At 45.4% G+C, this 27440-nt stretch overlaps 1 long non-coding RNA gene across 1 annotated transcript; it reads right to left on the reverse strand.

Moving 5' to 3' along the window:
- Positions 1–16630: 16630 nt before the first annotated feature.
- On the reverse strand, positions 16631–18483 carry LOC110147042 (uncharacterized). The gene is made up of 3 exons (XR_002316728.1): positions 18342–18483; positions 17812–17985; positions 16631–16917 (listed from the first exon to the last, which is right to left on the reverse strand). It is a non-coding gene; the product is annotated as an uncharacterized lncRNA (long non-coding RNA).
- Positions 18484–27440: the final 8957 nt, after the last annotated feature.

The raw sequence follows: 27440 nt of genomic DNA on the forward strand, positions 1-27440 counted from the left end.
ATTGGAAGGACTGATGATGAAACTGAAACTCCAGTACTTTAGCCACCTGATGCCAAGAGCCAACTCACTGGAAAAGACCCTGATGCTGGGAAAGATTGAAGGCCAAAGGAGAAGGGGGTGACAGAGGATGAGATGGTTGGATGGCATCACTGACACAATGGACATGAATTTGAGCAGACTCCAGGAGATAGTGGAGGACAGAGAAGCCTGGCATGCTTCAGTCCGTGGGGTCACAAACAGTGCTCCACATAGAAATACTTACAGATATTTGTTGATATATAAATATATCTATTCAGTCATTAAAATATAAGCATATGTTCCTTGTTATGTCAGCTGAGAAAGACAAGAAGCAACCGCACCTGAGCAGGAACCAGTACATGTGGCTTTCGGGTGATCATTTCTAAGTCCACTCCCTGATAAAGAAGTAGAACTCCTTGGATAAATGGATGATCTTAGGACTGTAACTGGAGACATAAAAAATGAGCTTGCAGCATCTTTCAGCGCCAGAAAGTAAGGAGTTTCTCAAAAACAAACAAGCACAGAAACAAAATGCACAGTTGATAGGGGTGTGTCTAAGGGATGCAGGAGCCAGATGAAATGGTTCCCTGCGACCAAAACTAGAATGTTCAAAGTGGCAAAATAAACACAGTAGTCTTTGTTTATAATCCAAAGTTGCTTTATAATTTGTAAAATAAAATAAATATCCATGAGCCCACGCTGGTATAAATAAAGGATGACACAAATTAAAAAATAGGGAAAAACAGGCAAATATTCCATGCAGAAGAACTGAAAATAATGTGTATAAACACTTGCTTTGAGCTGAATGTTCATATACTAAAACCTCTGCAAAATGCATATATTAAAACCTAACTTTCAGTGAGCTGATAACGAGACGTAGGTTCTTTGGGAATTGCTTCTCCTGCCTTGTGAAGACATGGAGAAGATGGCCATCAGTGGGCTAGGCAGGAGCCCTGTGAAGACACCAGGTCTGCCAGCGCCGTGACCTCACGCTTGTCAGTCTCCAGATCAGTCTCCAGCACTGTCAGTGTGTTGTTTATAGAGCCTATAAAGGAGCACTCTTAAGTTTTGTTTGTTTGTTGTCCTTGTTGTTGATATACCATCCAGGACAGACTGAGGCAATACTCCACTTTTAAATGATAACAGTCCACTCTGTGAATGTGGGCTTCAAACAGTGTGCAATGGGGAAAAAGAGGAGCCTGATAGTGGAGAAAGTCAAGAGACATTCCCTCATCCAGGAAGTCAAGGTCAGCATCAACAGTGATGCATCAGGTTGGTAGTGTATGAAACGATGCTGTGATAGGATGAAAACTATTTTATCTCCAGAGCCTTCTTCCCCAGACAACATGCATGTGTATGAGCTCAGCCACTTCAGTCGTGTCCAGCTCTTTGCAACCCCATGGACTATAGCCTGCCAGGCTCCTCTGTCCATGGGATTCTCCAGGAAAGAGTACTGGAGTGGGTTGCCATGCCCTTCTCCAGGGGATCTTAGCAATCCAGGAATTAAACCCACATCTCCTGTGTCTCCTGCATTACAGATTCTTTACAGCTGAATCACCAGGGAAGCCCTCCCCCAAAACCACTACTTGTCTAATCATAAGAAAATTATCAGAAGAATCCCAGTTAATGGACATTCTGACCAGGTTGCAAAACTGTCAGGAATAGGAAAAAAAAAAAAACAGCCTAAGAAATTGTCACATCAAAGTGGAGACTAATGAGACATGTCTATTAAAAGCAATGTGCTAACTAGGATGGAATTCTGGAATATAAAAAAGACATCTTAAAAACTAACACAACCTGAGTGTGAAGTATTTTGTTCAGATGCTAAGTTGTGCCTGATTCTTTGTGACCCCATGGACTGCAGCATGCCAGTCTTTCCTGTCCTTCACTATCTCCCAGAGTTTGCTTAAATTCATGTCCATTGAGTCACTGATGCCATCAAGCCATCTCATTCTCTTTCATCCCCTTCTCCTCCTGCCTTCAATCTTTCCCAACATCAGGGTCATTTCCAATGAGTCGGATCTTCCCATCAGGTAGACAAAGTATTAAAGCTTCAGCTTCATCATCAGTCCTTCCAATGAATATTCAGGGTTGATTTCCTTTGGGATTGACTGCTTTGGTCTCCTTACAGTCCAAGGGACTGTTATATTATTATTAACTAAGGTTATATATTATTAACTAAGGTTCCCTGATGGCTCAGAAGATAAAGAATCTGCCTGCAATGCAGGAGACCTGGGTTCTATTTCTGGGTCAGGAAGATTCCCCTGAGAAGGAAAGGGCAACGCACTCCAGTATTCTTGCCTGGAGAAATTCATGGACAGAGGAGACTGGCAGGCTACAGTCCGTGGGGTAGCAAAGAGTCGGACATGAGTGAAGGACTAACACTTTCACACTCACATGGTACTGAGGTGGGATGTTAATAACAGGGGAAGCTGCTTGTCAGGTATGTGGGAACTGGCTGTCCAACCTTAACAATTGTCCTGTAATTTTAAAACTAGTCTACAGTAAAATATATGTTTTTAATGAAGAGAACAACTCTAAAAAACAAAACAAAACTGGATGCTTATGCCGAAGAGACTGAAGTAAAGACAATGTCATTTTGACTACTTAATTCTCTGAATAGAGAGATACTTAGGGGAAATTGGGGGTTTTGATCATTTTTAAAAAAGATTTTATCTGTGTATGACTGAATCATAGCATACAATTTTAAGTAAACTAGATTTACTTTATAAAACATTTTGATTCCAAAATGAGGTGACAAGTGAAAAAAATATTTCTTGTTGGGTCTATCTTAACTCTTTAGACACATACAATCCATTTATTTGTTAAAGTAAATAATAACTATTTACAGACTTTTATAGACTTTACAATCATCTTTACTTCTTTGTGTTAGTTCGACCAGAATTTCACTCCAATTATTCCAATAAACCACTCCAATTATTCTTTTTGTTAAGGGTTTTCTACATAATCCAAGCAGCACCAGCATCATTATCAGCATCTTCATTATCGCCATTGCAAACACTTCCATGATGCTTGCACAGGTCAGACGCTGTCCTCAGAGCTTATGTAACTAATTCTCTTAATCCATTCAAACACCCTACAAGGTGTGTTCCGTGGGGGAACTAAGGCAAAGGCAAGCTGGGTGGCTTCCCATGTTGTAGTTAGTGGTGGAGCCAGGATTCGCCTTCAGCTGCTCCACCCTACAGGGCCCACGTATATCCCCCAGGCAGCTCTGCCTTCCGTGAAGACTGACTCCCAAGAGGGCAGCCGTGGATCCCTTGGAAAGCAAAGGATCTGTCACAAGTTGGCTACAGCGCAGGCGAGTCTGGAGAAAGCACCTTTTGCTGCTGTGATGTGGCAAGAACAAGCGAGGATTTCTTGAACTGGATCCGTTACTAGAGCCTGGCAGGACTCTGGTCACAGCTGAGCTGTGTCGGAGTGTAATCTCATCCTCTCGGCAATGACCCGCTGGGCATGGGAACGTGAAGAAGCGTGCTGGGTCCGCCCCTCCCAGTGACTCCATCACCCGAAAAACATGTGCTTGGCAGCTGGGGGAATGTGTTAGTTCAAAGGAAGTAATAACAAAAGGCAGAGGAAAAAGAAGGCAAATGTACATTATCCAATTATTTACTTGTAACATATGTTAAAGAACTGTAATATGTTTGTTTTCATGTTTCGTTACTAGGAACTTCTACCTTATCTCTGAAGAATGGAAAGACAGCCAAGTCACAACAGTCTTGCCTCTTTCTAAGTAAGTCATTTATGAGCAGTGAGCGTCATGCTGGCTCTGACCGTATCAGCAGCGTATTCTGGCTACTTAAAAACTGGGAAATGCTTCCAGACGCTTAATAACTAGCAGGCTGGTTCCACTTGAGAAGACGTTGTAAGCAATACCTGCTAGCCTTCTTGTCAGGGCTCTGCAGGACAAGGCCATCCTCCTAGACTGATGGCCAACCACTCTGGAGGAGGTTTGTCTCATCACTTGAACTCCAAAAAGCTTTTTGCCAGCTTTGAAAGAACCAACCTCTACGGCAACTCAAGGAGCCAGTCAAGAAATGATCTTATGTGCTTCTGAGAATCAGATCAACATAAAGGGAGAGAATGTAGGCTTTGGAGCAAGGACATGAAAGGTGACACTAACATTTGCTAACTAAGTGACTGGGCTGAATCATCTCATCTCTATGATTCCCAGGGGTCTTCTCTGAAAATTTGGTGTGATAAACTGCCCTTTGTAGAGTGGTGTGAAATATCCAACCATGACCGTAACCGACTCTTTGCAACCTCATGGACTGTAGCCTGCCAGGCTCCTCTGTCCATGGAATTCTTCAGGCAAGAATACTGGAGTGGGTTGCCATTTCCTTCTCCAGGGAATCTTCCCAACCCAGGGATGGAAACCGGATCTCCTGCATTGCAGAAGTGTTCTTTACCATCTGAGCCATCAGGGAAGCTCATCATAAACATGAGCCCATTTTTATTTATCTTTCTCTCTGCACCCCACCCTCAGATAATTGAGATGGAATAGAGGTTAACCTTATAATAGTACTTAGAAACAGCACTTGAGAGAGAGAGAGAGACTTCCTGTCATGTGACGGAGAAACAAACCAAGTCACTGGTGACCTTGAGATCGTCTCTCTCACCCTAAAGACGACAAAAGGTTCCTTTACCTGCATGAAAAATGAAATATGTTGATAGTGGGAACTGCTACCTGGAGTGGGTTTGTTAGAAGAGTCAGGAAAAAACTTGCAAGATAATCAAGAACCAAGTCAGAGAGTGTCCTAAAAAATGTCACCCTGTATCATCTGGATGACAGCATCAGGACCACTCTTGATACCTAATGAACCTGTGCCGTAGTTCACCACTCACATGCCTTCTCACAAGAAATCCCAGGACCACCCTCAGAGAGGCAGTCCCGGTTTCACTTGGTGGGTGAGCAACTTGACCTGCCACAGGACGGAGCGCCTGTCCAAGTTTGTATCAGCATGTAGGACAGCCCAGTCCTGTCCAGGGCAGCAGCCGAAGCTGCCAACCCAGGTGCTCCCCTGTGGCCAGCATCTCCCCGGCTCTGAGGTTTGTGAGGACAGGGCAGTGGCTTATCTAGATGTGCTATGCTGTAGCCCAGCCGCCCTGTCTGCCAAGTCATAAATACTTGCGAGATGAATGCTGTCTAGGTTGTAACTATTTGACCCAGGCAATGTCATGATGAAACGAGTGTTTGGGGAGCATTAGTCTGATGGAGTGCAGGTCGGCTGGACCAGGAATGTGGGAGTGGAGATGAGAACCAGAGAGACGCCCTGGGGGACTATTCCCGTGGACTGGGGTGATGACATCGGAGGCAGCCAGAGAACTTAACTCTTCTTTCTCCTCTGCACGTAACACGGCTTGGGGAACCCACAGAGCCTACTGTTTGGGGTCACTTTGCATAATCGTTGTCCTTTCCCCATACTTTACATTTTTTCTCTGGGCAGTTGGAGTTTCTTCTGCCTTACTAGTAGGTACCTCAGTGATGGGCGTTCATCCCAGCAACTCTCAAGAATAGTCACAGGGAGATGCCATCACTGATTAAAGAAGACCACTTTGATGCTACAGAACCTTCCCCCAAGTGTGTATCTCAGTTAGTTATGAGGTAAGTTTTTACATTATTATGTGTCTTATAATGACTCTGCACATCCACATTGGAGTACTTGCATTTGTGTCTTAATATGACTCAGCACACCAGATTACTTGCATTTTCTTCCAGAATCCACAAAAAGTCTTGGCCATTGTAGTTCCTTCCACTCAAAGCTCTTGACAAATGCATATTCGTTCATGTATATGACATATATTTATCATGTGCCTACTATCAGCAGGCACTCTCCTTGATCCTAGCAGCAAAGCAATGTCTGTGCTCTTTAGAATCTACATTTAAAAGGATGAACAAACCAGGAAGAAGCAATCTATTCGTGACCCTCTGTTTAAATCTTCTGTTCATTTGTCATTTGACTTAGGAAGGAATCTAAACTTGGCATGGTCCGGAAATTCCATCAAAATCTCACTCCAGCTGCAACTTGAGTTCTCTCTTTTAGCTCTTTCTCTTGAATCCAATTCTCATGTCATTCTGAACCATATATATTCTACTAAGTGTTCAAAATAGTCAAAGCTATGGTTCTTCTAGTAGTTAAGTACGGATGTGAGAGTTGGACCACAAAGAAGGCTGAGCACCAAAGAATTGATGCTTTCAAACTATGGTGCCAAAGATGACTCTTGAGAGTCCCTTGGATAGTAGGGAGACCAAACCAGTCAATCCTAAAGGAAACCAACTCTGAATATTCATTGGAAGGACTGATTCTGAAGCTGAAGCTCCAATACTTTGGCCACCTGATGCAAAGAGTCGACTCATTGGAAAAGACACTGTTGCTGGGAAAGATTGAAGGCAGGAGAAGAGGGTGACAGAGAGTAAGATGGCTGGATGGCATCAGCAAATCAATGATTTGGCAAGCTCTGGGAGATAGTGAAGGATGGGCAAGACTGGCGTGCTGCGGTCCATGGGGTTGCAAAATCAGACACAACTTAGGGACTGAACAACAACAAACTATTCTCCTCTGAAGTGTTCTACGCTTCTTCCCTTTCTAGGACCTGGGATAAACTCCTCCTGCTTCATCGCTTACCACCTGTTCATCCTTTAAGTATCAGCTGAGATGGTAAATTCTCTTCCAGCATGACTGCCTGAGAGACTGAGCTCCCTTTCCAAGTGGAAAGACAATTTCCCTGTCTTCTGTTGTGATATTTATGACAGCGTTTTTTAATTACCTCCATTCAGGATAAGGATTTTACTCTTTGCCTGTGCAAACTCAGAGGGGAACACAAGACATGCTCAGCTTATGTCTGCAAAAGGAAAGGAAGGAGGAAAGAGGTGAGCGGAAGATGGAGAAAGGGAAGAGTTAGGTCCTGCGACCATACCTTCTCACCACTGTTTTGCACTGTACTAAGTGCTCTTTCTTATGGACCAGTTCTGCCCTTATTTCAGAGATGACCAAACATGAGGTGGTGCCTAAACTCAGGTGACAGCAGCACTGAGTGGGAAAGAGAGAGAGCATGGAAGAAATTAGAACGGGACGATCAATAGTTGGTGACAAGCCCAGACAGGAAATAAAAAGAAAAGAGTTTTCCTTGTCTTGTGGATAGAATTGCTATTGTTTGCAAATGCAGGGACTGCAGCATGACAGGCTCCTGTATCCTCCCCTGTCTCTCGAAGTTTGCTCAGATTCATGTCCATGGAGTCAGTTGTACTATCTAACCATCTCATTCTCTGCTGCCCACTTCTCCTTTTGCTTTCAGCCCTTCCTACAATCAGGGTCTTTTCCACTGAGTCTGCTCTTCGCATCAGATATCCAAAGTATTGGATTTTCAGCTTCCGCATACAATAGAGGGATTGAATAGATGGAAGTAGTATCATTTTTACAGTTCATATTCATACTGCTTAAGAAGTAGATGCTTGAGTGTTCTCACTTAAAGTATTCATAAGAACATAAAATATGTATTAATATAGAGTCAAGCATGAAAGTCTTAACATAAATACATAAGGAACCACTGCCCTAAATTATTTTACAAGCGTGTGTCCATCCATAGTATTCCCCACCAAGTTTCCGCCCAGTAGACGTGAACTATGAATCATAACCTTCCCAACACGGTCGTTCTGTGCCTGCACTTCCTCCCTCTTCTCCCACCTCCAGATGCAGGGATGCTCTCCAGAGTGAAGTGTGTGTTTTCTTTTAAAGTACGTATGAGGGCTTGAGAGTTCATCAGATTGTGAGGAGATTAAAAGGGAAACCACGAATATCCATCGACTTACACATTAAGCGCTCAGTTGCTGAATCTCCTCTTGCATGAGGATGAGCACGGGGTTGAGGAAGCTGGTGTGGTGCTTTTCTACAGACGTAAGATGGGAGCCCTGAGACTGAAGCCTTGGTGGACAGGAGGGTTGCAGAAGATGTTTTTGAGGGAAAACCAGTCATCAGTGACGCGGCAGCCTTAGGAGGCCTCTCCACACACATCTCTGTACACAGCGCCGTGGGGACCGTGTGCAGGAAACCGAGACATTTCACAGGGGCCCAAGCCGCATGCCTGGGAGACACGGAGATCACCTGGGAGAACCTTCCTTTAGATTTGGATTTAGATTATTGCCTTTACTGGGGGATTCCTTATAGACAAAATAATTCCCATGAGGATCCTGATTCTGTTCAAAAATTCCTGCTCAAACTCCCGCCCTCAGAACATTTCCAGTGTCTCTCCTCAGAGAAAAGTCAAAGTCTATCCAGAGATTCTCCTCTTTGTGAAGCAATGATTCTCACTACCTTCCACGGCTTCCAGATCTGTCAGTCCGCCACCCGGCGTTCACTCAGGCAAGCTTTCCTAGGCTCACATGGATCTGCAACTTGGTGCCTAAAGCAAAACCTTTAGGAGGGAGACCTCAAAGAACCCTTCCACATATTGTTTTATCTGGACTAGTTACATTTGCTTCCGCTGTTTGTAATAACTTGTATTATTAGAGCTTTTTTGGGTTTACAATACTTTCAGATATATTATCTCATCTGGCCTAAGGATTTGGCACAGTTGTTAGGCATAAGTTAACATCTGGGGAACTCTGATTTACAAATCTATCATTATCCCATCAGCAAAGAGCCTTGAGCAGCTACTGTAGGCCAGTCACTACACTGACTGTGATACGACCTGGGAGAAGCTGGAAAAAAGCAGCACATGACAACATGAGCAGAAAGAAATTTCTAGTTAGAGGATGAAGCAAGCATTCACAAATATTCAAGTCTCAGGAGAAATGCTCGTGTTATCGGCAATCTTGGTCTTAACTATGCCCGCCATTTCTTCCACGCGCTGCCTCGGGTAAGTCGATTCATCTTTTTTAAGTTCATTTTCTTGGAGTGCTTGCTAGTTTCTACCGTACAGCAAAGTGAATCATCCATACGTAGACACACACACACTTCCTGCTGGATTTCCTTCCTATTCAGGTCACCAGGATATATTAAGTACACTTCCCTGTGCTATATCAGTTCAGTTCAGTTCAGTCTCTCAGTCATGTCCAACAAAAGAGTTGGACCCCATGGACCACAGCACATCAGGCCTCCCTGTCCATCACCAACTCCCGGAGTTTACCCAGACCCATGTCCATTGAGTCGGCAATGCCATCCAACCATCTCATCCTCTGTTGTCTCCTTCTCCTCCCATCTTCAATCTTACCCAGCATCAGGGTCTTTTCCAACGAGTCAACTCTTCACATCAGGTGGCCAAAGTATTGGAGTTTCAGCTTCAGCATCAGTCCTTCTAATGAACACCCAGGACTTATCTCCTTCAGGATGGACTGGTTGGATCTCCTTGCAATCCAAGGGACTCTCAAGAGTCTTCTCCAACACCACAGTTCAAAAGCATTAATTTTTCAGCATTCAACTTTCTTCACAGTCCAACTCTCACATCCATACATGACCACTGGAAAAACCATAGGCTTGACTAGATGGACATTTTTTGGCAAAGTAATGTCTCTGCTTTTTAATATGCTGTCTAGGTTGGTCATAACTTTCCTTCCAAGGAATAAGCGTCTTTTAATTTCATGGCTGCAGTCACCATCTGCTATAGTTAGTTACCTATTTTACACAGAGTGTCAATAGTGTATTTGGGTCAATCCTAATCTCCTGATTCATCCCATCCCCACTTTTCACCTTTGGTTCCTACTTAATCATAGTTGCACCTTCAACTTTAGAATAATGGCATCAGTGTTACACACTCAAAATCTCTCTGACTAGTACACTTTCAGAAAATCTTCTTCCTGGATGACCTCTGGGGACTTCAAACTCAGACTGTCAACTTGTGGAGTAATTGTTTCTCTCAAATCTACTATTTGTTCTACATTCCCCTCCTAGTTCCTGGCTCAGTTTCTAGATACCTGCTCCCAGTTAATGATCAGCCACCATTGACTTTCCCATTACTTTTCTTATTCATCATCAAATCCTTTTGGCATAACTTTTAAAACATGTTTTATATCATTTTTGGTTTCCAGGATGTAACACTTAATGGTGTACACTTAATAGTCTGTAGCACTTATTACACTATTCATTTATTATTTCTTTACATATCCCTTGCTCACACAATATAGTGAACTCATAAGCTTATAAGAATTCTGCCTTATGGTCAGTACTTAACCAGTACATGGAACACAATAGGTAAATATCTGCCAAGTGAAAGAATAGATGATTGTGCAACGTGGTTGATTTTCTTCTCGTGATAGATAAAATTCTGTGATGCCCCTAACATCCTCACTTTCTAGTATTTGCACATCTTCTTCCAGTTATTATGTAAAACACTAATCTAAGTGTTACTGTCAGGGAGTTCACTTAATATGAGATCAAGGTCCCAGTTAGTCTACTTTAAGAGAATGAAATTGTCTTTGTCAGGATGGAAAATCAAGTGAAGCCTTAAAGGGACTAAGCATTTCCTGTCAGGAGAGGTCATTTCAAGGAACGAGAGCAATTTGATAAGAAAGAGGGATTCCACTGGGGGCTTTAAAGGTGGGTGGGGCAAATGGTAAGGGCTGCGGATAACATTTGCTGAGACTGGAGCCCAGCTGACAGTAAGTGTTGCTTTGAGGATGCAGTGAGAGGCAATGCCGCGTGTATGATCCCTAGCCCCTGGTAACTGCCCCACAAATGTCACTTCTGACATTGTTCCCTGGTATTCACCAGCTGATGCATTTCAGCCTCCGGGGAGTGGCCCCTGATGAACTCTGTGGAGAATGGGCCATCAGAGCGGAGTTTACGGTGGTTGTTCAGCAGTCACAGATCATCTGAGCTCTTGAGATACATGCGTGTAAGTCAGCTTCATTTTACCGGCAACATTTAACCCTGTGATGGAACACCCTTGTTCACCCCTCATCGGTAACTGAGGGGCACCTCCTCACCCTTGTCAGGAGCAAGGCCCCGTTCCTTCTCCCAGCCCACGGCTCGCCTCCCGTGCCCCCGAGAGAGAGAAGTGTGTGGCCATTGGAAAGGGGCCATGTACAGAGGCCTGAGGTGCAGAAAGGGCCTTCCACCACGGCAACGAGGAGACCCACAGGCTGCCAGGGCGAGAGTCCCAGCCGCCTGACCGAGGAGTGGAAGGGCGGTTTCTGAATAGGGGGGACATTGCAGCGGTCAGGAGCAGGCCCACACGCACGACTATTTGTGGGGAGCAGACACTGCCTACACCCTTCCTGGGAGCTCGTACACCCACAGACACTTTTGGAAGGACCACCATGTTCCAAGCCTGGAGCTAGATCCTGAAGACACAAGGAGAAGTAGAAAGCAGTCCAGTCTCCAAACTTTGCAGTCCCTCCAGGGAAAAAAACAGAATATTCCTGTAACACCGGCCAGAGGAGGAAGCCAGATAAAGCTTGTCATTCAAAGAAGGCGAGGGTGGGATGTTTCAAGAGAACAGCATTGAAACATGTATATTATCTAGGGTGAAACAGATCACCAGCCCAGGTTGGGTACATGAGACAAGTGCTCGGGCCTGGTGCACTGGGAAGACCCAGAGGGATCGGGTGGAGAGGGAGGTGGGAGGGGGGATTGGGATGGGGAGTACATGTAAATCCATGGCTAATTCATTTCAATGTATAACAAAAACTACTGTAATGATGTAAAGTAATTAGCCTCCAACTAATAAAAATTAAAAAAAAAAAACCCAGATGGCTTCTGCTTGAGTGTGGGCAGTAGAATCAAAGACAAATTCACAGGAGGAACATCTGAATTAGAACCTGAACCAAGGGAGGCCTTCTCCAGGCAGCTGGAGCGGAGGGCACTGCCGAAGCAAAGCTGTGAGGAGGCAGGCAGTCAAGCTGAGGGCTGAGAGAGTCGTTGGCTTTTTTTTTTAAGTCACTCAGTCACGTCCAACTCTTTTCGACTCCTTGGAGTGTAGCCCACCAGGCTCCTGTCCTTGGGATTCTCCAAAAGCAAAAATACTGGAGTGGGTAGCCATTTCTTCCCTAGGAGCTCTTCTGGACCCAGGGATTGAACCCAAGTCGCCCGCATTGCAGGCAGATTCTTTAACATCTGAGCCACCGGGGCCGCCTCTGCACACACGCATACGCACACACAGAAGACGAAACCTGATTTAGAGGACCCGTGCAGCCAAGGCGCCTGGGCTCTAGTCTGCTTTGTGACCCCACGCAACAGAGACGAGCACCTGCAAAGAGACATCTTCTCCAATGCTAGCCCCTGTCCACCCCACCTGGGTTTCACATGTAGTGTGGTTGGACAAAGGTCCATCTAGTCCTAGCTATGGTTTTTCCAGTGGTCATGTATGGATGTGAGAGCTGGACTATAAAGAAAGCTGAGCACCCAAGAATTGATGCTTTTGAACTGTGGTGTTGGAGAAGGCTCTTGAGAGTCCCTTGGACTGCAAGGAGATCCAACCAGTCCATCCTAAAGGAGATCAGTCCTGAATATTCACTAGAAGGACTGATGCTGAAGCTGAAACTCCAATACTTGGACCACCTGATGCAAAGAACTGACTCATTAGAAAAGACCCTGATGCTGGGAAAGATTGAAGGTGGGAGGAGAAGGGGACAACAGAGGATGAGACGGATGGATGGCATCACCAACCTGATGGACGTGAGTTTGAGTAAGCTCCAGGAGTTGGTGATGGACAGGGAGGCCTGGCGTGCTACAGTCCATGGGGTCACAGAGAGTTGGACACGACTGAGGGACTGCACTGAACTGAACTGATGGTCGGACTTTCTAATGTCAGCCCTCCTGTGTATGTATTGTTTTGGGGGTTGTTTGTGTGTGTGGCTTTTTAAAAAATTGGACTATAATTGCTTTGAAGTGTTGTGTTAGTTTATGCTGTACCATGAAGTGACTCTGCCATGCGGATCTAGAAAAATGGTACAAGTGAACCTGGCTCCAGGGCAGGAATAGACACAGACATAGAGACTGGATGGATGGACACAGGATGCCGACCGGCGGAGGATGGGATGAACTGGGGGCTTAGCTTTGGCAGTTATACACTGTTATGGGTAAAAGAGAGCAGCTCCTGAGAGCCTGCTGAACATCACAGGAGCTTAGCTCCATCCCACTTTGATGGGGTTTACTGACACCAGGTAACACCAACAGCTACATTCTGCTGGACCTCAGTTATTGAATTGCCTAAAGTTGCCCTTTCCAAACAAATTAAACAAAGGTGCGGTCAAAGTTTCTCAAAAAAAAAAAAAGAAAAGAAAAAAAACTGTACCTAAAACCTGTGAGATTAATGAGGTTCAAGTGGATGTTTAATGATTTCTCCTGCTTTGCACCGTAAGTAGATCTTCCTTCTTCTGAATCAGTCTAACATTGCACGGGCACAAGCAATTCTTTTCTTTATAAGATCTCTCATGTCTGTGCTCAGATCGCCAGCGATTCCCGTTTTACCTCCACCCAGATCATCCGTGTGAACGGGTCTGGTCAAGTGTGCTCCATTGTATTTCTTCCTGTTGGTTTACGTGTTAGTTCAAATGAGATTTGACTGAGCAGCACATTTCTAATACTAAGGATTGAAGGTTTCCAAATTCTCAAATTTCCTTGGCGTAGACCTGTGCACAACCACTGTTGGTTCAGGACTTCGTTATGCCTCCCCAGGATCAGTAAACCCGAGTCAAAATACCCATCTAATTGGAACCTCCTTTAGCAGGGCCTTCCTGATGGTTTAAGAGTGTATGGTTTTCATACCAAGCGGTGAGCATGCTGTCAAAGGGAACACAGTCTGTTCCCTGCCGGGACAACAAGAGCCGTTTCGTCTCTGCCCTCAGCTCTGTAAACACAGGCTGGAATGCTGACGGCAGGAACTGGAGGATGCACATTTGGTGTGCCTCAGGCAAGACTCCCCAACTCACCGTAGTCTCAGTGGCTCATCCGTGCGCCCACATCCCAGCGGATGAGACCACCATCATGTTACTGTCCATCTGAAGGAGCCGTCTCACTGCTTGTCACCACTGAACGTTTCTCCTGTGAGATTAATGACCCACAGCCCCACAGATGAAAAGTAAAAGTGAAGTCGCTCAGTCGTGTCCGACTCTTTGCAACCCCATGGACTGTAGCCCACCAGGCTCCGCTGTCCATGGGATTTCCCAGGCAAGGGTACTTGAGTGGGGTGCCACGTCCTCTTCCAAGGCATCTTCCAACCCCAATGGTTGAGCCCTAGTCTCCTGCATTGCAGGCAGACTCTTCGCTATCTGAACCACCAGGGAAGCCCCATGTATACATGGGGCTAATTCCTGTTGTGTGGTAGAAACTCACAGAACATTGTGAAGCAATATAACACAACATTATAACACAATAAAATTATAACACAATTATAACACAATGAAAATAAAAGGATCCCCAGCCCCAGGGTGTGTGGGTTGTCATCCCCATCATTGAAAGTCCCTGAAGCTAGACAAGCAAACAGAAAATGCACCTCATAGGGGTCACATAAGAACTGCTGCTGGCTTAATTAATGAATGGATGGATGGATGAATGAAGGAATGAATGATACAGCCAAGGTAATTGTCTGGGTTTGGATGAGGCCATGTCTTGGAATTCTAAGAAAATGAGAGCACCAGTGTGAGTATACATCTTTTTCTGTTCTTTCCCATCATTTTCTGATTTGAAAAAAAATTAAGCACAGACAGAATTCTGCTGTAGTTTGCAAGTTTATTCCTCAGAGGTAAAATGTGGGATGATTGCTGTTTTATTAGCGCCAATTACTAAATAATACTATATTTAATAAAATGGTGTTATCATTACTACTTCATACTTTTCAAAATGTTTCATAACTGTTATCTCACTTTATAAAGAAAGAGAGTTCTATGTCTTCTTCAATTAATCTTCAAGTTTTCATCTATTACATTTTCCTGCTGTTAAATTTTTTTATTTTATCCAGAAAAAAAAACCTGCTATTCCTTCCTTGTGGAAGCAATTAAAAAAATCACTAATTACAATATAAAGTTCCTTCATTAATTGTCCATAGATGTTTTCATCAGGTTTGCAGAGCCCGTGCTTCCCTAATTCAGAAGCTGGACCTGGGACAAGCATGACTTCAACATCCAAAGTACTGCGGTAGGAAACAAGGAGCAAGAGAGGGTGAGCTGCAGTGAGACCGACAGAATGAGCTGCAGTGAAACCAGAGCCTCATTAAAGCCTGGCGGCTTCAGACCAGGCGTCTCATTAGCCCCGGCTAGCTCTGAGCGCAGCAGCAGCAAATGCGGGTAAAAAACACGCCAGACGAGACACACCACCACGCGTGAAGCAGAGAGCTGGTGGGAGTCTGTTGCATAGCGCAGGGGCCCTGTGATGACCTAGAGGGTGGGGTGGGGTCGTGAGGGGAGGGAGGCTTCCAGAAGGAGGGGACATGTGCATACACATGACCGGTTCCCTGTGCCCTTCAGCAGAAACGAGCACAACATTGTAAGCAATTATACTCTGATTATTTTTTTTTAAAAGGATGCTGTGTTGCTGAATTGTCTTTGGAAAGTGTCGTATTTTGAGGGAAGTGTCCTCAGAGACAGGAGAGGGACTGGACTCAGACGGCTCTCATTTCCTCCACGCCAGGCTGTCTTCTGAGCAGAATATTGTGTGAGTGTGTGTGTGCGTGTGAGTGTGTGTCTGTGTTCACGGGTGCACACGCCCTGAAGGGACCCCTGAGCACTTGGCCAGCCCAGACCAGGGAGGCGAGGATCCTAGGGCCGGAAGGGCCTGGAATCAGCTGGTCCCCCACGCAGAATCCACTCTTCATGGTGTCACCTATGGCCCTACAGCCTTGGCTTGAGTTCCCCTTGGAGCGCGTGGCTCACCCCTTGGTGCACGTGGCTTCTAGTAAAGCCAGGATCTAATTCCTACCGGAGCGCACGGCCAAGGGCCCACTGTGGCCTCTAGGACAGTGGGAACCACCCCGACAGCTCCACTCATGTTCAGGTTCCATCTGCTGGGGTGGGCGCTCACCCAGGCTTACGCCCTTCACAGCATGCCTTCTCTGTGGGTGCTTGGATAACAGGAGCCACACTGCTCTGGACATGAAGCCAGCCCTGCCTGGCATGGACGCTGTCCCCAATGCCCCTGGGACCAAAACCCCAGCACTTCTGTAAGTACAACCCAGGTCCTGTGAGCTTCAACCTGGGTAAGGTGTGGAACTCTGATTGCTGGGCATCTTGTGAGTCACTGCCCGTAAATTCCTAGAAACTCCTAACTGTATATTCCCTACTTAATTTTGTTTTAATTTATTCATTTTAGTTGGAGGCTAATTGCTTTACAATATTGTAGTGGTTTCCGCCATACATTGATATGAATCGGCCATGGGATTACATGTGTGGCTCAGCTGGTATAGAATCTGCCTGCTGATGGAGCCGACATAAAAGATGCAGGTTCTGTCCCTGGGTTGGGAAGATTCCTTGGAGGAGGGCAAGGCAACCAATTTGCTAATGTCAGCCAAAATCCCACTGAAGTGTTATCCCATTTCCTTGGTTCTAGTTCCCTGTTTTGAATCCTGCTGATGCTCTGTCAGGGATCCCTCCCAGTTCTGTCATGTGCAAATCTCCTAGGCATGTGTTTCATGCCTTGATCCAAACCACGGAATAGACGTCAGCACATGATAAAGAACAGGACACAGTTTTATGTGTTTTAGGGTTTTTCTCTTTGATTGACACCAATTATTTAGTAGCAGTCTTTGTGTAGATTGTTAAGGGGGTTCTGATCTACTGAACTGTGATTTCATCAAGTGCACGGGGATGTGAAAAAGACAGCTCCATGCCGGGCTGAAGTGAGAAACTTGGAGTCAGGGGTGGGTCTGACATGCTGGTAGAATTTGCTCCTGAAGTTCAAGTACAGCTCTTCATTAATCCTTGTGTCGCCAGGACCCAGCAAAGTGAATTTACTAAACACAAAGAGAAAACACGCTGCTTCTTTGTGAAACTAATTGAGCCGGATCTCGTGGTCCTTGCTCCTTTTACCGTGCCCACCAGCCTGTTAATAATCACGTCTTCCTTGTTGTCAGTGATCAATGTTGAACTGATTGGCCTGTGGTCTCAGGAATGCATCCGTTTTTCCAATTTTGAAATTGGAAAAATATTTGCCTCCTCCACTCCTCTGGCTCCTCTCCCACAATTCAGTATTTTCTCATGGAAAAATAACTCCTCTGTCACATTTCACAGACTCTGCACAAACTCTCAGGCCCTGAGTGGTAACTTTGGTGGGACTGAGTTGTAACTTGCGCTTTCCTAGGGGATCTGATCACTTTCTTTCTTGCTACCCCCCTCCAAGGACACAGAGGGTTTTGCTCACACCTTTGTGTTGTCCAGCCTGGATACTGTTCTCTAGCGGACGCTGATGGAAACCAGCCCATGGTCAAAAGGACCTGCCTTCCTCCTATCCTCTCTCTTTTTCTCTATGTCTTATTTTATATTGGAGCATACATGATTAATATTATGTTAGTTTTAGGTATACGGTAAAGTGGTTCAGTTATCTATATACATGTATCTGTTCTTTTTAAAGCTATTTTCCCATTTAGATTGTTACCTAATATTGAGCAGAGTTCCCTGTACCACGCCAGTAGGTCCTTGTTGCTTATCTAGTTCAAACATAACAGGGTGTACATGTCGACACCAAACTCCCTAACTATCTCATCCCCCCCATCCTTCGCCCTGTTGATCCTAAGTTCATTCTCTAGGTCTGGGGGTCTGTTTCTGTTTTGTAAGTTCATTTGTATCATTTTTAAGACTCCACATATAAGCAACATCATATGATATTTGTCTTTTTCTGTCTGACTTACTTCACTGAGTACTAAAATTTCCCCAAGAGTCAGTCCACCCTTTTTTTCTTTTTTCTGTTTGTTCTGCAGAAATCAAGTAGTTCCATCTGATGGCTGACAATAAAGTAGAGGGTGTCTCAGAAAATTTTAAATGGAGCAATATTTTTAGGGAGTTGTCCTCCTTGCTTTAATTTTCTGGAAAATAAATGTAAGAAATATGTTCAAAAGTAGTGAATGGGGTAAAAACTTTCTGTATTTTGTGAAAATAGAATCTGGAACACAGCATGATGAGTATATAAATTACCTCTGCAAGATTTGAATCTGTAAAGAAATCTATTTAAAAAAACAACAACTAAATGTCAAACTTCTGAGTGTTAAATATTCTATTTGTCATCATGGATCATATAATTCAGAACTTATAAAAATAACACTAATTTGAGCATTAATGATAATAATAATCAGTAATCAAAATATAGTTCCTTGAAAGTTTCACAGCAATTCTGTAAAAGAAAAGTATCAAAATGCATAAGAAAAATAATACGTGCATGTACCTTTTAGTGTGTGGAAACATGCCTCTCTCAGAGGGACTCGAGCTGAAGTAGTTTCCTATGCCAGCTAGTTTTCCAAATCCTGACTTGTTTGCAATATCTCTCAGCAATTGAGTCCCATTCTGCTGGCAAGCCACCTGTTAAGCTAAGGCGGAAGCCTAGGAGAGGAGGGAAATGGGTGGAGTCGATTATGTTTTAACATGACTTCATAATACTGCAATGTGAGGTTTTAACTCCCGAGTCCACACATTTTTTCATAGGGTGTGTGGTTGATTTATTAATGCCATTCAGGTCAAGCAATCTCAGTATTATTTTTTTTAATTTAAAATTTAAAAAAATATTCTTCTAGAGAAATCTGAAATTTGGGATACTCATTTGTGTTGTGAGTGAAGCTAAAGTGGGCAATATCAGTGAGACTCATTTAAGGAGAGTGTCCGTGCTCACAAGCGAGTATTAATTTTGCTTCTATCGTATCAGTGCAAATCTAGGTAAAAGTCAAGTCATTTATTTTTGCTCTAAGATTTAAAATGTAACTGTAAGACAAGAAATTGGTTCTGTTTGCTTGTTTGTTTAAATGCTTTGGTGGTCCCCAACAGCGAGCCTACATTTCTTGTTGGGTTACTATGAAAGTCTGGGGGAAGGTAATCCTTGCAGCCCGTGGTATCTCTGTCCATGTGGCAGACAGTGGAGTGAGTGGTCCCCACCACACCTCACTGGAAACACCAGCCACAGCAAGTGGGAGGTGGTCTAGATCAATGTGTCTTGGGGTGTGGTCCCCAGACCAGCAGTGTCAGCATCACCTTTAAACTAGCACATACCTGAGGTTGACTGAATCGCAAAGCCCAGGGACGTGGCTCCATGGTTTTGTCCTCAGGAGCCTCCAGGTGATTCTCCTCTGGGATGAAACCTGAGGACCACTGATCTCGTCACACCCACCAGTGGACCGAACCATTGCACTGGAAGCCGCTACGTGAAAGACGAGTGCAGAAAACACAAATGGGAAGCACTGTCAGCAAAACAGAAGTAGTGGAATCTGCTTTTTATGCATACCAAGATGAAGACTGACTCCTACACTTTCAATATGCTTTCAAGTCCAGAAAGTAATTCGTTACAGATCGTGTTCTGGATTGTGCATGTGCGTTCCATCATGTCCAACTCTTTGTGAGCCCACAGACTACAACCCGCCAGACTTCTCTGTGCATGGGATTCTCTGGGCAAGAACGCTGGAGTGGGTTGCCATTTCCTCCTCCAGGGGATCTTTCCGACCCAGGGACTGAACCCACATCTCGGGCACTGCAGGCAGATGCACTACCATCTGAGCCATCATGATTCTGAAGAGACAATGTTTTTTAGAGCTTGTGGTCTTTTGGGTGACCTTCCACTACAAAGAGCTTCATACGTTTCAGGGACCTTGTTGAGGGTCTCCTCGTCTTCTAACACAGCATCGATTAAGAGCAAGCGACAGGTGGCATTGCCGCCCGAATGTTTGGAACACACAGGATGCCCACGGAGGGCAGTGCAGTCAGTAGAGGACGGGTAGGCTGTGGTTCCTCCAGCAAGGTGCAAAGAGCAGTCAGTGATGAGAGACTGCCTCTCTACAACACCCTTACCTTTCACGTGTCTGTATTCAGCAGCAGTCAGACCTGTTCCCTGTGTTAGCAAGGGCTTCCCTGGTGGCTCAGGGGGTGAAGAATCTGCCTGCAACGCAAGAGACAGGATCCCTGGGTTGGGAAGACCCTCTGGAGAAGGGCATGGCAGCCATCCCAGTCTTCTTGCCTGGAGAACTCCGCTGACTGAGAAGCCATCCCTCATGCTTTGTCTAAAATGCCCCAGGTGGCGACTCAGACCCCAGGTCCTTGGATTTTCAGGTCAGGTCACTGTCCCATTCTTTTCCAGTCTCTTTCAGAAGTTGAAAGTGATATTGATGAGGTAGAAGAAAATAATACAGAGTTCATACCAGTCATGCTGTTGCATCCTCCACAGTAACAAATTTCCCCTGTGTGCCTACAGCTCTGAGATCTTCATGAAATTTCCCAGCAGGTCCTGTCCTCATCCTTTACAGCACTGTATGATCATGGTAATTAAGTATTTGTGCTTTAATATGTCTTTTTTTTTTTACCAGATTGCAAGGTCCAGGAAGACAGGAATCTCATATTTCATTCTTTGTACTCTATCACCCCTATTTATCCATGCATATCACCCACACACATCACTCCACATATTTCTGTAGACGCAATTAATGAGTAAATAGTAACTGATGCATACATCAATATTATAGCACACACCACACTGTAGCTTTTCACACTGATTTTCATGCTTGAATATTTTGGTCTGTTGGCTCAAATTTATCTCTCACCCCTGCATCTAACACAGTGTTCAATTCCTGGGGATAGCAAACTGTTTTATTATTAAATAAGTGGCTCTCAGGACCTAGAAATGAGTAAATATAGCCTTATTCTCACTTTCATTGCTGATCAGGGACTTTTAAATGAAACAGTCTATGTTCCAGTTTTCTCATCCATTATGTACACATCATCATAGTTGCCTATGTCTCCCTGGGAGATTGTAAAGCTATGCGAGAAAAATGGTGATACCGCACTGCGAGGCTTGAAAACAGAGACCTTACGTAATTCTGTGATAGCAGAATTCTGTGAAAACAGCAATAAAGCTGTTACTTTTGTCCTTCTCTTTTTCTCCTGAAATATCTGTCCTATCCTAGGAGCTCAGGAGGAACCTCCAGGAAGACATAATCTTCCCATCTTGTTGATTTTCTTCTCTGAGAAGCATCTTCCTTGTTAGTACATTATGGACACCTCAGCAACGGAAGTCAACAGTGAAGGCCAGTCCTTCTCCAGCTTCTTTTGCAGACACTTCCAAGCCTTTTAGAATCTCCAAAACTAAAAGAAATGATCCTAGGTCACCCGTGACTCCTTTTGCAGCCAAAATTATAGTTGGTGCCCCCGGAAACCCACCAAAGAGGTGGCTGAGGTGCCGTGTGTAACGCTGCACGTGGGGACCTGACATCCCCGAGAATTCTCACAGTGGCCCTGGGCACCCACCCCGCGTCCAGCTCCAGCAGTGAGGCTCCTCTCACGGCGGCTAACATCCAGCAAGTCCTAAACGGCTGACTGTGAAGCATGGCCTGATTGCTGGGCCACAGACCAGTACCTGAAAACACCTACCTGTTGAGTGTCTTTCCAACAGAAGGGATGAAGACCAGGTTGGTAGGAAAACTGTGTCCACAGAGGCAGAAATGGAGGACGTTTGCATATTGAAGAGTGTGGGTGAGTCTAGAGGGTCTGGGATTAAAAAAACATAAAGCCGTATAAGCCGTTTACTCCAGGTGGCACTAGTGGTAAAGAACCTGCCTGCAAATCGGGAGCCTCAGGAGACCTGGGTTTGATCCCTGGGTCAGGAAGTTTCCCTGGAGGAGGGCATGGCGACCCACTCCAGTGTTCTTGCCTGGAAATCCCATGGACAGAGGAGCCTGGCTGGCTACAGTCCATGGGGTCACAAAGAGTGGGACATGGCTGAAGCAACTTGGCACGCACGTGCCATAAGCCGTTTAGAAGAGCTATGCTGGATCTTGGCCCATTTAAGAGCATTCCTAACCTGCTGCTCCCAGCTTGGAAGCTCTGCTCTATGCGACCTGCTCCCTAATCTGGATGAAGTGGTGAGAACCACACAGCAAGGCTAAAGACAGGCCTGGTACCGAGATCCTAAAAATTCAGAACTGAAGCCCTCAACGTGTAAGCCTTCAGGCACCGGGACCGCGGCCCATGGAGCAACCTGGGCGCGGGGTCAGCTGCGCTTCCCCGGATGGTTACACCGCACTCGTCCACAGGGAGCAGACCCCTGCAGCTTCTCAGGCTTTCTCTGGATGTTGCACTGTCTCCTCACCCTGTGCCCGTCTCACCCCACAGCCGTGCACGGAAATGAGCCGTAACTGTGTGTCTAACAGCTTCCCCGAGCGCTGGGAGCTCTTCTATCAATAGTGAGTCCTCAAGCCTGAGCGTGGTCTTGGGTTCCCCACCCCCTCTACAGAGCAGGAGAACTCAACAGATGCAGGAATCAATTTTAGGGCAGGAAACCAGGAGGGAGATGGGGTCACAGAAGCCCTGGGGGGCGACTGGAGAAGGGCTGGATTCCCATGGTATGTACGTTGGAAATTCAGGCCTTTACTTTTTTCAGCATTAAAAGATGGATGTAGGGAAAGAGCAATTAGCTGAGACGGTGATGGTCAGGCTCTGTCACCCCTGTCCTCCCGCTCTCGGTTCACCTTCTGTAAACGATGACTTTCCATGGCTCTGTAACAGCTGAGACTGTTGATGGCAACGTGCACACGCGTCATGATGTGCGTGCTTGGCCACGTGCCTCCTTTGCCCTGTGCACCCATGTGAGCACCACCTGGAAAGCCCTCGCGTCAGCGTCAGCCCTGAGAGAAAAGAGCGTGTCTGTGCCTCGCTGCTGCGTCAGCCACTAATGGATAAAACGTGCCTGACGCTCTCCTAGCTCCTCGCATGTTCTTCTAGCTTCTCCGCGCGTGCCTTGCCTGCCCTGGGTTCAGTGAACAGTGAGACAGTGGATAATCCCCCTATGAGGGTTGATGGGAATGGTGGTCATCTTCCACATTCTGCCTTCTTCTTTTGTCCGATATCTTTGCACTTATCTGTTTGAATTGTTATTTTATCTTCTTATGTTGAAAGTTGTTTTGTGTTTTGTTTTGTTTAGATGAGGTTCACTTGCATTGAATTTGTTACAATATTGCTTATGTTTTATGATTTGGTCTTTATGATTTGGCCTGTGGAATTTTAGTGCCCCCACTGGGGATGGAACCTGAGCCCCCGGCATTGGAGGGTGAAGTCTTAATCACTGGACCACCAGGAAAGTCCCCAAAATATTTTCTTTAAGAAATGATTTCTATTAAAAAAGAAAAGTTTGGGGATAAACTGATTAATCAATTTATCAAATAAATATTTCACAGTGGTCCTGTTCACCTCAAACCAGATAAATATGACAACAGAACAGGTGACCCAACTTTGCTGTGTATGGCCACCAGCCTGTGTGCTACCAGGAATCTGGAAAATTCTATGAAGATAAAAGGCAGCAACTCAAACTCTCCAGGAACCAATTTCCCTTTCTGCTTTGAAAGTGAACTAGAGTTCTCACCCACACAAATGGATGGACCCACAGCCTTGTCCTCATGACTACATGTTCTATAACCACACTGAAGTATTCTATCTCCTAGCATCTAACTGGGTAGATTATGGAGGGCACGGGGCCTGACGCGCCCAGATATCTTGCTGCTCTTTGATTGATGAGCAAATGTAGAGCCAATCACGCGAGGACTCGGGGAAACTCATGATTCTTGAGTGGCTTCTCTCAATTTACAGCATATTTTAATATGGTTGCCCTTCCTGAATCACTCCTCTGAAATCATCCCAGTGTTCCGTTTTGTTGTTTTATAAACTAGTGCCTATAAGCTGTTATTTATATTATTTAACAGCTCTACTTACTATGTGTCTGTTGGCTTTGTTGTTGAGCATAGTTTAGTCTGAGAATTCACAAGAGCAAACTGTCAAGCAGGATGAAAATGACTTACAGCCTGACCCAGGGATGGGAACTGCGTCCCAATGCCTGACTCATGAATGCCGTCTATAAATGATTATAGAGAGTTCTACAGATGGGGCATGCTTTGGCCAGCCTCCCCTCCCTTCTCGGGATGCACTAACTAAGCCTGCTCTTGCCCATCGCTGAGCGCATGCTTTAGTTGGTTCCAGGTGAGAAGGCAGGGTGGCCCCATCACAGATCAAAGGCAGAAACTCTGCTAGGAAAGTACATCTGGGTGCAAATGCCTCAGAAAACCAAGACAGTTCTCACAGAAGCAGAGGACTGTTTACAAGTACATCCCAGAATCACGGGGGCTCGTCTGGCCCTTTTTCATTTTACTTCTCAGAAGAATGCTTTCAGAAATTTGCAGGTCTCTCTGACGCTCGCTCCCCTGAGCCAAACGAGGCGTGGGGCTCGCCGGGTGTCCCGGGAGCATCCCTCAGATTCTGCTTCTCCTTGTCCTGTCCTCCTTAGACTGAGAAGCGGAGGCTTTCAAACTGGCGACAGCTCTTTCTGTTTTGGAGGACTGTCATCCTACCCGGGCTCGTCCGGTGCCTCAGATGGTAAAGCGTCTGCCTGCAATGCAGGAGACCCGGGTTTGATCCCTGGGTGGGGAAGATCCCCTGGAGGAGGAAATAGCAACCCACTCCAGCCTTCTTGCCTGAAAAAGTCCCACAGACAGAGAAGTCTGGCAGGCTGCAGTCCATGGGGTCGCAAAGAGTCAGGTCAAAAGAGCAACTAACACTTTCACTTTTTTACCCGACTTGCCCCTTGTAGTAGACAATTACTGGACTTGGTGGATTCAACATTGAACTTCAGGGTTGAATGAGACCCTGTGAGGGTCATCAGCCCGTGTCTCTGAATATACAACTGAGGAAACGGTGATTGTATAAGCCGATAGGTTTGAATAGATGTGAGGTTGAGCGCCCAGTGCTCAGTAATACGTTCAGTTCTTGCCTTCCAGACCCTCATCCGAGACTCTCCACACTTTTGCTCCATCTGCTGACTTGCGGTAGACACGCATGCCACCTTGAGGCTCAAGAGTCCTTCCAAGATGGGAGGAGCACGCGCCCTGGAATCCCTGCTCAGACAAGAGTGACCCACCCTCAGGGACACAGTCTCGGATCTTGAGTAAGAAATACGCTTCTGCACATTGAGACCACTGCTCCTGTAGCTGTGCCTTCTCTACCTTATGGGGTCTCTTGGCCATCTGCACAGCTGTGCGTGTGTGTGTGCATGTGTTTATCCTTATACCATCCTCTTAAAAACCATCTCAACCTTCTAAATTCAAAAGACAACCATCATAAGCGGCAGAACTACACCGCAAAACGCTATAGATTTGATTATGTTTTAGTTGTTACTATGGAAATATTGTGGTTTTAATGTCATCTTGATCTGTTGGATCATAGAAAAAGCAATAGAATTCTAGAAAATTGTCTACTTCTGCTTCATTGAGTATGTTAAAGTCTTTGACTGTGGATCACAACAAACTGTGGCAAATTGTTAAAGAGATGGGAATACCAGACCACCTTATCTGCCTCCTGAGAGAGCTGTAGACAGATCAAGAAGCAACAGTTTGAACCAGAAATGGAATTACAGACTGGTTCCAAACTGGGAAAGAAATACATCAAGGCTGTATATTGTCACCCTGACTATTTAACTTATATGCAGAGTACATCATGAGAAATGCTGGGCTGGATGAAGCCCAAGCTGGAATCAAGATTGCTGGAAGAAACATCAATAACCTTAGATATGCAGATGACACCACTCTCATGGCAGAAAGCAAAGAACTAAAGAGCCTCTTGATGAAAGTGAAAGAGGAGAGTGAAAAAGCTGGCTTAAAACTCAACATTCAAAAGACTAAGATCATGGCATCCAGTCCCATCACTTCATGACAAAAAGATGGGGGAACAATGGAAACAGTGACAGACTTTATTTTCTTGGGCTCCAAAGTCACTGTAGACTGTGATTGCAGCTGTGAAATTAAAGATGCTTGTTCTTTGGAAGAAAAGCTATGAAAACCATAGACAGCATATTAAAAAGTAGAGATGTTACTTTGCCAACAAAGGCCTGTCTAGTCAAAGCCATGTTTTTACTGGTAGTCATGTACGGATGTGAGAGCTGGACCATAAAGAAGGCTGAGCGCTGAAGAACTGATGCCTCTCAACTGTGCTGTTGGAGAAGACTTGAGAGTCCCTTGTACTGCGAGGAGTCCAAACCATTAATCCTAAAGGAAATCAACGCTGAATATTCATTGGAAGGACACACGCTAAAGCTGAAACTCCAATACTATAGCCACCTGATGCAAAGGGCTGACTCACTGGTAAAAAACCCTGATGCTGGGAAAGATTGAAGGCAGGAGGAGAATGGGACAACAGAGAATGAGATGGTTGGGTGGCATCACAGATTCTATGAGCATGAGTTTGAGCAAGCATCAGGAGATGGTGACAGACAGGGAAGCCTGGTGTGCTGCAGTCTATGGGGTTGCAGAGTCGGATGTGACTGAGCAAGTGAGCAACCAGAACATAGAGTCATCTTCGTTGTTCCTTGGAGGGTGGTATTAAGATTTATTGCTTCCATAACTTTTCATGTGCGTGTATGCTCCCAGCTCTTTGTGGCCTCAGGGACTGCAGCTAACCAGACTCCTCTGTCCATGGGATTTCCCAGGCAAGAATACTTAAGAGGGTTTCCATTTCCTCCTCCAGGGGGTCTTCCTGACCCAGGGTTTGAACTCTTGTCTCTTGCAACTGCCAGGCAGACGCTGCTGCACCACCTGGGAAGCCCAGACCTTACAGCGCGCTGTAAAAGAACCAGCTGGCCCTCATATGTGAAATAGGTTTTGTTTTTTTCCTCAACCAGCTCTCCATGTTCCCAGCACTTATGGAAAGTGGAGCTGCTATATTTAGAAGCAGGGAAGTGTTACTAGAGTCTGCTTCCAAGGAGCATCTGGGTGAAACAGACATGCTGGTAATTCTTTCCAAAGCTGAATGGGTTCGTCAGGAATTTTTCAGGCACAGGTGTGTTTTTTGGTTAATAGACATGCCTCCAGGATGAGCAAGGCCTCTTGTTATCCAATATTTTTGCAGAGAAGTTGTTTCTAAGATATCTGAGACTATTTTCTTTGAGTAAAGGTAATTTATTGTTACTGTCACTATTATTGCTAAAGTAAACAGCTGCCACGCAGCCTGCTATTTGTGCTTCCCACGCTAGTAGTAAAGAATCTGCCTGCCAAAGCAGGAGATAGAAGAGATGCGGGTTCAAACCCTGGGTGGCAGGAAGATCCCCTAGATAAGGAAATGGCACCCCACTCCAGTATTCTTGCCTGGAGAATCCCAAGGACAGAGGAGCCTGGCGGCCGATGGTCCATAGGGCGGCACAGAGTAGGATGCAGCTGAAGCGACTTAGCGCGCAGCCTGCTGTTTATGTGACAGTATTTCTGAGCTGTGCAGAATGTTCAGAAATTGCATGCTCTAGACTATGAAACAGGACCTG

This window comes from Odocoileus virginianus, chromosome 14, assembly GCF_023699985.2.
Source record: "Odocoileus virginianus isolate 20LAN1187 ecotype Illinois chromosome 14, Ovbor_1.2, whole genome shotgun sequence".
NCBI classification, from domain to species: domain Eukaryota; kingdom Metazoa; phylum Chordata; class Mammalia; order Artiodactyla; family Cervidae; genus Odocoileus; species Odocoileus virginianus.